Raw genomic sequence first — 11,689 nt, 5'->3', positions numbered from 1 at the left:
CAGGAGGTGTAGCTCCGCGGATCACTTTGCAGGAGTGCTGAGGGAAGCCCTCACGGTGATCCAGAATGACCAGGGAAGCAAAGATGCTGAATGCTCCAGGGTTCACGGCTCACTGGTGCTTCTTAAAAATGGACAAAATTGCTGCCTTCCCTGTGACTGCTCCTTCCCTATCCAGACATGCCTCAGCTCTGTCCTTACATGAAACTGTAAATAAAAACCTTACTTGCAAGGCCAGGAAGAGGCTGAAAGGCTCCTCTGGGTGCTGGGAGCCACCAGCTTTCAGAGCGGTGCTGTGCTCTTAAGGCTGCTCCAAAGGCAGATTTCAATCCACAGCTTTTTTCACGCTGCTTGTAAACAAAGCTTTGCAAGTGTATCAGCTGCAGGTACCTCCTGCCTTTCTTTTGCCCTCTTTTCTGGCTAGACCCTTGGCCTCCAACTTGCTGGTCTCCCTCTTCAGCCCCAGAGTAGCCCCAGCGAGTGCGTTTGGGTAACTCCAGGTTTATTGGTACATGTCGCTGCTACAAGGAGGGACACGGAGGCAGCATGCTGTTTGCCCACATTTCTCTCTACAGCCTTTGCTCCCAACTCCAGCTTACCTCCAGTCTCCAGGTTGGAGAAAGCCAAAAGAGCTGTCTCAGAAGAGCAGCTCCACCTCGTTCTCCGCCAGCCTCTGCAGCCAGGGAATTTGAAACTCATATAAAGCGTAACAAAAGGGAGATTATTGAGGCAGAGCTGGAGAAAGCCCAAAGGAAGTTATTGTACCATATGGAAGTCAATTCTTCCCTAGTGTTAACTGTTGCTGCCTTTCTCTTTGCATCAGCACTTTATTGCCCTGATCTGAGAAAGACAAACTATCGCACCCCGGTATTAGTGAGCCGCTGCTGCTGTGGATTTCCCACCCAGAAAGCTTTTAAGCATTTTACAAAGATGGCTGCAAGCAGCTCCTGAGAAACTGAGACATAAAAAGCTTAAATAGGTTCCCCTGAAAGCCCAGACAAAACCAGGCAAAGAACCCAGGTGTTCAGCATCTCCCCTGTGTTGCTGCCTGTGCTGTTATCACCTCGCTGGTCGTGAGAGCCTTTCGCTTTCTGTTTGAAGGTTGCACCAGGGGTTCCAGCTTGGACAGCTGCCATGGCACTGCTCTAAAAAAAGCAAGAAATATCAACCTGATGCAAATAGATTTATGAGGAGGGGATAAAAGTATTAGTGAGGAACCGAGATGCCCACAGAACAAGCCCCAGAAACATTTGGCAGCCAGCCCTGGGCTCTCATCTTCAGCCCGTTACCCTCCTCACATTTCTGGGGCTGTAGAGTGATAGAGCCAGTTTATCCAGATGATACCTGAGAGGTGATAAAAAGGGGTCACCAATTAGCTCCAGCTTTAAGTGCTGCGCAATCGGAAGCATACAGCCCTGCAGGGAGCTCTTTGCCTGAGAAAATATAGCAAGAGGTCAAACGCTGGCACTTCTGCCAGGCTCAGGCAATGGCTTTGTCAGTCCCGTCTCTCCAAGGCACTAAGCCTCTGAGTGAAGTGTCATCTAACCTGTCAGCTCCTGAAGATGGGCTGAGAGAACCTGTCCTCGTGGCGGTGGCCGGCGTCCTCTTTGGAAAGGGCCAAGATCCTCTTTCCACCGGGATTGAGTTGCAGGTGGCAGCGCTTGGGCTGGAACCTGAGCTGGGTTCACCCTGGTTTGTAAAATTAGGCCACTCTTTGCTCTGGGCTGGGAAGGGTGCCCGGGACAGGGAAAAGGTGACATGGGACACATTTTGATCCAGGAGGACTGGGCAGAACCCAGCTATGCACGCTGAGTGATTCAAGCTGCTTTCAGGTCAACTGCTAAATCGCCTCTGAGCCAAACAGCCAGGAAACAGCAAGAGGGGCAAATTTCAGCTGGGTTGGCTTTGATTAACATCTTCTTTATGAGTTGTGCTCTGATAGCAGGTGCCATGCATTAGCGTTATTTACGCATTAAGAGACCTATAATTGGAGACTAGCAAGTGTCCTCATCACTGTTGACCTTATTTATGGAGGAGCTGACATCTGAATGTCAAATTTGCATCCGTGACTTTTCTTCCCCCCCCCAATAACCACTCTAATATGCAAATACCCAGTTGCAAAAGAATGAAAATAAATAAACCAGCTATTTTGGTTATCTCTGGGAAGATTTGTGTTTGCTGCGACTTCGGAGGCTGTGCTGAGATTAGACTCTGTCACTTAATCAGGGAGTCAGTGAGAAAGGCATTTCAGATGCAGGGGTATGTGGATTGTGAATTGTAAATAGCTTGCAGTGCAATCTAAGAGAAGAAGCAGGTATAAAGCATATTATAAGGCCATTTGCCGTTCTTTGTTCAGGTGTAACTGACGCTTACAGTCATTCCATTAAATATTCTGTTTATATGCTTTTCCATCCTGAATAAGGAGTAATCCTGGTCCCTGAAGTGAAGGAGATTTGCAAAATACCTGTATTCATGTGCTCAAAGCAAGGCATTAATGGAACCATGTAAGTAAAGGGTATGAGGCATCGGCAGGGAGAGGATCAAGGGAACAAGCTGTTCCCTGTTGCAATGCTGATTCTGCCAGGAGATGATATGAAATGAGGAGAAAAAAAGATCTTTGGGGCTTGCCATGTTCTGGGTAGGAGACTTGGAGGGAAAGGCTGCTATTTGGGAGTTTGCTGGCTGAATAATTTCACATTGGAAAAGGTCAGGTCATGCTAAGTCAAAGGCTTATACCTTACATCTCAGTCAGCTTTGGGGGTGCCCTGCTATGGCACTCTTTGTGGGCAGAGGGTCCTCTGCCATCACAGGAATGGAGCCCATGGTCCAGCTGCTCTCCCCTGGCTTTAGCATGCTCTTTCCCATGGCCCTACCTTGTGCCCCGGAGGGATCAGGGGGATTCACTCCACAGAGATCTGATCGCCCTAGGCTCCCCGTAAAACCAGTGGTGACAGATAAGCCCTTCTGGAGGGTAATTTGTATCCTAGGCAAGCTGTAGTGCCCTTTCTCTTTTCCATGATTATCTGGACAGGTGATAAGACTCCTAATTTGGTGCCTGAGGTAGCTGCCTAACTTTGGTGGTATGAATTGCTCCCTCGGGGTTTGCAGTTACATCTCCAGGGACACATGATAATAAAACAAAACAAACAGATCAGGGTTTTCCAGGCATTTTCAACACAGCATCTTTATGAGGAGAATACAAACCAACCCACCCCAGAAGGATGAACCCTGTCTGCATTTGCCTGCTCTGTTTTCCTTTCTGCTGTGTGTTTGGTCAGAGTCCTTCTGAGCCCAGACAGCTGGCTTTACAGCTGTGGTTTCTTTTAATCACCACCTTCCCCCCCATACCCTACATCCACCTGCAAATCTGCTTCCTTTTTTTCCTACTGATCCCACCACTAGATGCTGTCCCCAGTGCCATGAAAACAGCCTCATTGCTCACCTCTGTTGCTTGGCGAGTCCTTCAAATATACAAACACACACACACACACCCTTTTAACAGCTTCTGACTTAGTGCTGCTTCAGGGGAAATCCCAGTTAGACCCAGCTTTGCAGGGGAAGCGGAGAAGAGGACTAACTCTCCTGCTTTTGAGGGTTAAATGTGTCTACTCGTTGCTGAACCTTAGTGACAGTCCCCTGGGATGGGCTGGCAGGCGCTGCCCTCTTTTGCTGTGCACTTCCCAGGCAGTGGGTTAGCTCTGTGCACACACCAGCAGGTGTTTGGTACGGCCAGTTGCTAGTCAAAACTTGTATCTAAAGAGATGACACAAATTATTGTATTACAGACCTCCCAACTAATATTTTGAAGTTTAGCATTGAAATGGTTGGAACGCTTTTTTTTCTAACACTTTCTGAGAATGTCTTTTTTTTTTTTTATTCAAAACACCGTTTTTTTTCCCAAAGCTGTAATAAATTTGCATTACGAAGGTTAATTGCATGAAATGCCGGGATGCTAAACGTCTCAACATCGTTACATTTCACAACTTGCTCTTTCCCTCCATAATACTGTTTTTGTAAAATCGTCAGAAGTGTGACTTGAGAGGGGGAAAAAAAATATCTTTGGCACCTTTAATTGTGTGGGAAGTAGGAAAATACATTGGCTGGTGGTCTGCAGGGCCAGATTTATGTACATGAGAGAGCGCCAGGCACAGATTTATAACTGTTGCTATAAGAGAAAAATGAGGCACCGTCTAATGCAGGGGTGTAATTCTCCCCCATCAAGTTATGTCAGTGAGAAAAGCATCTATCTTGTGGCAAGGAAGAGTGGGGTGCTCATATGGACTGAGTTTATCCTAAGAGGGTTGGGGAAGAGCATGAGATGAGCTGGGCTGTATAGTGAAGAAAACTGCTGGTTTCACCGTGTTATTCGGAGAGCTTATCTGCTCCGTTCATGGACGGCTGAGTGGAGATGCTTTCAAGGCCTTGCTGGCAGACTCATCCATGGAACTGAAACCTGTCAGCATGTGATAATTTGTGGTATTCTATATTTAGAGCAGCAAGTCACAGTCACACTTGTTCATGTCTAGTCTTTAAACTGTCAAGGAGAAAGCAAGGCTTCCTGAGGTGGGCCTGAAAGTCCCCGAGCAATCTTCACAGAATAGATTTCACTGCTTCATTTCGCCTCCGTCAATACCAATGTTTATTCTGATGGTCAAACACAAGATGAGTTAAGGGTCTGCTGTAATTAACATCTGCAGCTCGCTGGTCCAGACCTCTTTGTGACACATCTTTGGCTCATCAGTACAGAATTCTCAGCCTGGGTGGATGGTCTTTGCTGGACACAGGCTTTTTTACTGGCAGAAGCCCTGCTCCTGGGCATCCCTCTGGATCCAGACCCCATGGCTGGCTCATCTTTGTACGGCCAAAACCTAAATTGCAGTAATGGTCTGCATTGTTTCCAACTGAACTTTTTTCTTTCTTCCAAATTACTTTCTTGACAAAATATGGCCGGGATCCTGGTGCTCTTGAAAATACATTATTCAAATCTGATTTTGCCACCAGACTAAGATAGGACTGAAAAGACTGGAAATACTGTATCAAATGAACCCTCTCCACATCCCACATTCCCATTGATCTTGGGTCAAAGTGTAACATTTTAACACAACTGAAACATTCAGTTCAGATGTCAGCTCTTTAAAACAATATTTTTTGACAAAAGAAACATCCATTTTCTTTTCAAAAGCATGTTTTGAGCCACAACATGACAGCTTTCAATTCTGAGACTATTACGAGTGAGACATACTGAAATTATCTATTTCATTTTTTTGCAGAATGAAATGTGATGACAATCAAAAAACTGTCATGATGAAAACCATTTTTTGCAAACCTCTGCCTGTCCCTCAGCAATCTGGCAAATATATTGTTCCCATTACACCCCTCCCAAGCGCAGTCTTTGCCTTTTTTCTGCCCTTTTTTTTTTTTTTTTTTTCCCTGTCAGTCAAAGTGAGTTTAAGCTCAGCAGCCTGGCTAATCCTTGGCTTCTTTGTTGGATCAACTGTGTTGCAAACTTCTGTGCTATGTATACCTCCAAACAGATGCCTGAGACAGCCAAGGCATTTTCCATGAGTCATGGAGCAGCCACCAGATAGCAGTGCTATTCCATTTGTGCAGGCTGGGGCGACGTGGTGACACAGCTTTACTCGGCACCTCTGTCCATTCTCAATGCTAATCCATCCATTTCTCTGGTTTCTGAAATCTTTTTAAGCATCAGAAACACATGAAAGTAGGAAGAAAATGGAAATTCTACCTCTATTGCTTCTGCCATAAAATGCGAATGTAAAACTATTCACAGAAGAGAAAAAAATAATGATGACAGGATTCAGTAACTGCTGAAAATGTTGAGTCACAACAAGGGGTCTTAATTTGTCTGTTTTCTGTTTGTTTCAGTGACAGGTGAATGAGGGTTGATTTAATTATTTTTTTAAAGAGAATGAGACAAGTGTTGATTTAGCAGTTTAGTCATCAAAGTTATTCCACTTACAGAGCTGCAGGACTTCAGAGAAGCATGTTCATGAGCTGGAATTAACGTCCTGCATGCAGCAGTGTAAGAGTTTTGCAGATTTTCTCCATAACATACAACAAAAAGTAATTTTGTTAGGAGGCTTCTATAGAAACTGGATTGCAAAGTATTTCTTTTTTAGAATGAAATGAGGCCAAGCAGTCATAAAGACATTGTCTGGTGAATAAATTTCAGCCAGAAAACTCATAGCAGAGTATGAGCCAAATTAAGAGGTAGATGCGAGGAGAACAGGAGACATTAATTTTAAAATGAATGTTGAAAAGAAGTGGAGAGCTGATAAGGCAGGGAGAGATAAGCCTGATCCTTCCAGGTGTCAGGAACTTCCCCAGGGAACATCACAGCTCCTGCTCTGGAAGCAGGAGAGAGTCTAGCGGGGTGCAAGGGGAAGAAAGCACTCCTGCCAAAGCTGGCATAGCAAGTTCCTGTGCACAAAAAGATCATATTTTTATGCAAGGTACAGCAAAGTGCATTTTTTGCTGGCTGACAGAGTCCCTAGAAGTGTTTCTCACCCCAGTGAACGCCATCACAGCTTTGCAGTACTGGTGTGGAAGGGAACATGCTATGAGATGCCAAGGGCCGATTTCCAAAGCTGCTGGCACCTAATTTATGAGCGTGACATGTGCTTACCCAGGATCTCACTGATCCATTGGCTATCTGGGCATAAAAGGCGCGATTTCTACAGGTGCAAGAGGCATCAAAAGGCAGAAGTGTGTGTGCACAACTATGCCTGTCCGTTTCCCATTTAGAGATGATATACAGGGTAAAACATACATCCAAGAGAGCAGGTGTCAGGGAGGGCAGCAAGCAGTGGAATATTTCTGCTGTTCACAAAACAGAGTCTGTTTCCTTTCCTTTGCTCTCTGCCCTTGTCCAGACAGCTGGGAAGAGCCTAGCAGTGAAAAAGAGGGAGATTAAGTCGACTGAAGACCAGACTGGGGATCCATTTTTGAAGGTATTTAGCCCAAATCTTTGCAGAGCAGTTTTTGGGAAGGGTGTGATGACAAACTTCTGTCCTGGCTGGTTGATGATGCTCTGTGGGCTGAGGTTGGGGGAGCAATGCCCAGCCACATCATTCATGCCTTCCTGCAACCCCACTACCCCCAGAAAGTACAGCCCAGAGACTTTTAAAGTCACAAAAGCTCGAACTCTCTTTGCAGATCACAGAATCAGAGAGTTAGAAACAGTAGAGAGGTTCTTCAGTCCATGGCAGTACTGAGCTCTGCAAGGTAATGCTGCACAGAAGGGTTTCAGGCAGTATGTTACAGCATTTGACAAATCTATATTAAGGAGACCAGTTTTGGAAGTTAAACTGATTGTCCCCAGAGACCTTTCCACAGATGTGCAGGTTTCTGCTGTGTTTGACCTAAGGGCAGAAGTAGCAAGACAGTTACCAAAAGGTCCACCTTATTTTCAATCAGTGGTTAATCACTTCCCAGAGAACTAGGGGATTTGTTATTGACAGTATTTATTGAACCTGACTACTTTTTCTTTCTTCTAGATGTGAATATTTGGGTTAAACAAGTCTTTAAAAATGTATTGTTTATTTCTGTTTCGAGCCTCCTTTTCTGTGATAAACAGGGAAAAAAAGAAACATAAGGGAAAATAGGTCAGAGAAGAAAACTGAGGAAAAAAGGGAAAGTGAAGAATGTCAAAACTGAATGTTTCACATAGGTTATTTTAACATATCAAATAAATAAAACTATGTTCCAAAGAATAAAAATATGTTTTGCAGAGGATCCTGCTGAATAAGAGCAACATTCATTCACTTGGGAGTTTGTTTTTCCCGTTTTTCTACCACCTACTGTTTAGCATCATATGAACATTGTAAGAAAAATGGCCTGACAAGTAAAGAATTTAGAAAGGCAACCACGGTGATTCATTCCTTTCCTTACATCATTGACCCTAGCTCAGTGATAAACTGCAGGTTGGGCATTAAGATACAATCCAAGGAGCCGTTGGAGTTATATTCATCAGGGAAAAGGTCCAGGGCAGCCATCACCCCCCTGCGCTGGGCACTGGTGCGGCCGCCCCTCGAATCCTGGGGTCAGCGCTGGGCCCTCACTGCAGGGGGGACACTGAGGGGCTGCAGCGTGTCCAGAGCCGGGCAGGGGCTGGGGAAGGGGCTGGGGCACAAGAACCATGGGGAGCGGCTGGGGGGGTTCAGCCTGGAGAGGAGGGGGCTCAGGGGGGACCTTATCGCTCCCCACAGCTGCTGCAAGGGGCTGCAGCGAGGGGGGTCGGTCTCTTCTCCCAGGTCACAAGTGATAAGACAAGAAGAAATGGCCTCAAGTTGTGCCGGGGGAGGCTTAGATTGGGGATTAGGAAAAATTTCTTCACCAAAAGGGTTGTCAAGCACTGGAACAGGCTGCCCAGGGAGGTGGCTGAGTCACCATCCCTGGAGGTGTTTAAAAGACGTGTAGATGTGCTGCTTCAGGACATGGATTAGTGGTGGCCTTGGCAGGGTTAGGTTAACAGTTGAACTTGACTTTAAACGTCTTTTCCGACATAGATAATTCTATGATAACAGTTGCCACAGCATTGGTTTTCATCCTCACTCTTACAAAACACCCTCTGTTTTTGTTTGCAACAGTTCAGAACAAAATCCACTGTTCATATTTGCTCTTTACAAGTTGGAGATTAAATATCCCATCATAGGTACAGCAACTGCTGTTCTGACTACCCCTTATTTCAGTCATGTTCTTCCACAGTTTAAAGCTAATCCTTGCTCAGAAGCTGTAAAACTTGTGCTATGCTCTTTTTCTTTTGAAAATCCAATACTGCTTCTGGTGCTTAAATAAACAAGAGAAAAGCTCTTTTGCTAATTTCTGGCTTGAGTGGAGAAGCAAGCTCTTAGTACTTTAAAATTTTTTGTCTGTTAAAATAATTGCAATAATTACTTGATAAAAACTGCTTAGAAATAAGATAGATTAGCTCAATAACTGCTGTACTGCGTTTGTAGTTGATGAGGCTTATTGTATTAATCAATTGCCTGCAACTCAGAAGAATGGCAGAAGTGGGATGGGAAGTAAATGTACCTAAATTTCAGCATTTGAAAGACTCTGGATGGTTCTGCATAGCTGCTGAGGCCAGTCTGGGGCAGGAAACAGGGCAGAGTACAAGCTATCATTTATACTATTAAAAAAGTGGAAACAAAACCTGCCACACAGCCTGATTTCAGTAGCTCATGAAGTGTTGAAGTGTAGGTGCACATAAATAAATGGAATATTTCTTATTAGATCCTTCATGCAGTTTTAAACATCTGCAGAAGTAAAATGTAAGACCTGCAAGCTGAAGAGGTCTCCAAGATCTGTGCATCTGCAAGCAGCACACTATTGTAAAATTCACCCCGAAACCTCTGCTGATCCAGCCAGTCTTTGCAGTAGTGATGTATGGAACAGACTGGCTAATTCAAAGAAGTTTATGAAATTCATTGGAATTCACTGAAATTCACTTAAAATCTTTCTGGGTTTTGCGGTATCCTCAGCGAAGTAAAGTTCATTTTCAGTCTGCAGAAGAGTTGGACTCACAAATGCTGAGATACCGTAATAGTTTACTCTCGCAGCATTTTTAGCACATATTTGAATATGCCTTGTGACTCTCACTATGAAGTCTGCTTTCAGGTAATCAACAGCTCAACATTATAAAGAAAATAATTAGTCCATGTTGGTGCTGCGGTGTAACCCCAGTAGGCAGCTCAGCACCACACAGCTGCCTGCTCACTCCTCCCTGGTGGGGTGGGGGAGAGAATCAGAGGAGTGAAAGTGAGAAAACTGACACAATGAGATAAAGACACTTTAACAGGTAAAGCAAAAGCTGCACACGCAAGCAAAGCAAAGCCAGGAATTCATTCCCCACTCCCCATGGGCAGGCAGGTGCTCAGCCCACCTCCAGCAACGCCGGCTCCAGCACACACAACAGGTACTTGGGAAGACAAATGCCGTCACTCCAAGCATCGCCCTCCGTCCTTCTTCTTCCCCCAGCTTTACATACCGAGCATGACGGTGTAGGGCATGGGATGTCCCTTGGGTCAGTCGGGGTCAGCTGTCCCGGCTGTGTCCCCTCCCAGCTCCTTGTGCCCCCCAGCCTGCTCACTGGCAGGGCCTGAGAAACCGAAAAGTCTTTCCAGCAGCAGCGAAACCCATCAGTGTGTTATCAACACTGTTCTCACACCAAATCCAAAACACAGGCATGCACCAGCTGCTAAAAGAATATTAACTCTGTCCTAGCTGAAACCAGGACAGTTAGCTCCTAACAGAATTCCTAGTTAGTTGGTATTTATTTGGAACAATCTTGGAAGGAAACCTTCTCCCACAGCTGCTGCGGACCCATCTGTGCTCTGTGCTCTGGAGCAGGAATAGGTCAGAAGATTTTCAGAGTCTAGGGAAAAAATATCCCTTTATTTCTTTCTTTGGTGTGAGCAGCCAGAGCTCTTTGAAGAAATAAAGAGTATTATTGAGATGGCTTAGATACTGAGGTCCTGCCATCTTGACTCATTGCTTTGTCTTCCAGAGTATTTATCAGAACATGGATGTTGCTACACATCGCCTGCTTCTCCCTGCCTCTCCATGTTAAATCCTAACACGTCCTCACAGAAGAAAAGGCTGTGACTGAGCACAGTTTTGAGGACAGTATCATTCACAGCACATTTTAATTGGCCTTCATCAGGAGAATTACATGTGTCTGAATTGGTTTGCCTATGGGCACTCACCTGAGAAGATAAATGGATACTACTGACTTTAATGGGATTCTTGGTGCCCTTCAGAGTTCAACATTATGTGTATATTTAATGGGGAAAGGTCTTTATCTTCTCATGTTTGTAAAACACTGAATGCATTTGTCAGTGCTTGATCAATAATAAATAATGTTGACAATAAGTGCCAGGATGCAATGAAACCTATCCAGCATTTTCAGTACCAGTTAGAGGTATTTATTTTGTGCAGGTGTGGTGGGCTGGGACGCTAAATCATCCAACTATAAATCCATGCTATATATACTGTGAGGAATTATGTGAATCTATTATTTGTGGCTGTTATGGTGGAAAGGATCAGATGGGTCAACATTTCCTCCTGCGTTAATTTTTAAATGTTTTATAATAGTTTTATGACATACACTTCTTGGGTTAAATATGTTCTTCAATGTCAGGATGGGGCAGGAATCTGTAACCCAGAGGTGCAGAGGTGACAGTTTCTGACTGAAAATTTTCACACCACTCTGGCCAAAAGCTGTGCTTCAGCTACGCAAGACCTCAGCGCTGAAGCAGCGAGCATCTGACTTTCATTAGCTGCTATAAAAGTGTACGAACTGAAACCAGGAAGCACCTATTTGTCAAAAACACTCAGAGCTGTGAGATCACTGAACTATGTGATGACATATTTGTTCTTATTAGCTTTTGAAACTCAAGACCCACGTGGGACGCCCCCACGCAGCCCACCCTGCTTTCACCCGGCGGTCCTGCTGCAGGTGGAGCAGATGCTGCGATTGCAAAGCGCCCATCCGGCACAGGAGACTCCTGCCTGCCTCAGCGAGGGGAAACCTTGGCTGGGAATACCTTGGGAACAGGTCTATTAATCTAGGCAATTTTTCCTTCCTGTCACCATGGAGTTATAAAGAATTGCTGCTGCCTCCTAGAGAGATGAACCTGAAACATGGGGCAGACTATGAGAAAAGCTCTAA

The 11,689-nt window shown here is 45.0% G+C and overlaps 1 protein-coding gene across 1 annotated transcript in view; it reads left to right on the top strand.

Annotated features, from left to right (window-relative positions):
• The first annotated feature begins 543 nt into the window (after positions 1 to 543).
• AGBL1 (AGBL carboxypeptidase 1) overlaps positions 544 to 11,689 on the top strand; it is a 465,261-nt gene continuing 454,115 nt past the window's right edge. The window contains exon 1 of the mRNA XM_080396228.1: positions 544 to 11,689. This exon is cut by the window's right edge and continues 23,412 nt beyond it. The gene's annotated coding sequence lies outside the window, so the exon portion shown is untranslated.

This window comes from Falco punctatus (assembly GCF_963210335.1).
Source record: "Falco punctatus genome assembly, chromosome: 7".
NCBI lineage: Eukaryota > Metazoa > Chordata > Aves > Falconiformes > Falconidae > Falco > Falco punctatus.
This window is presented reverse-complemented; position numbering and strand designations above follow the sequence as displayed.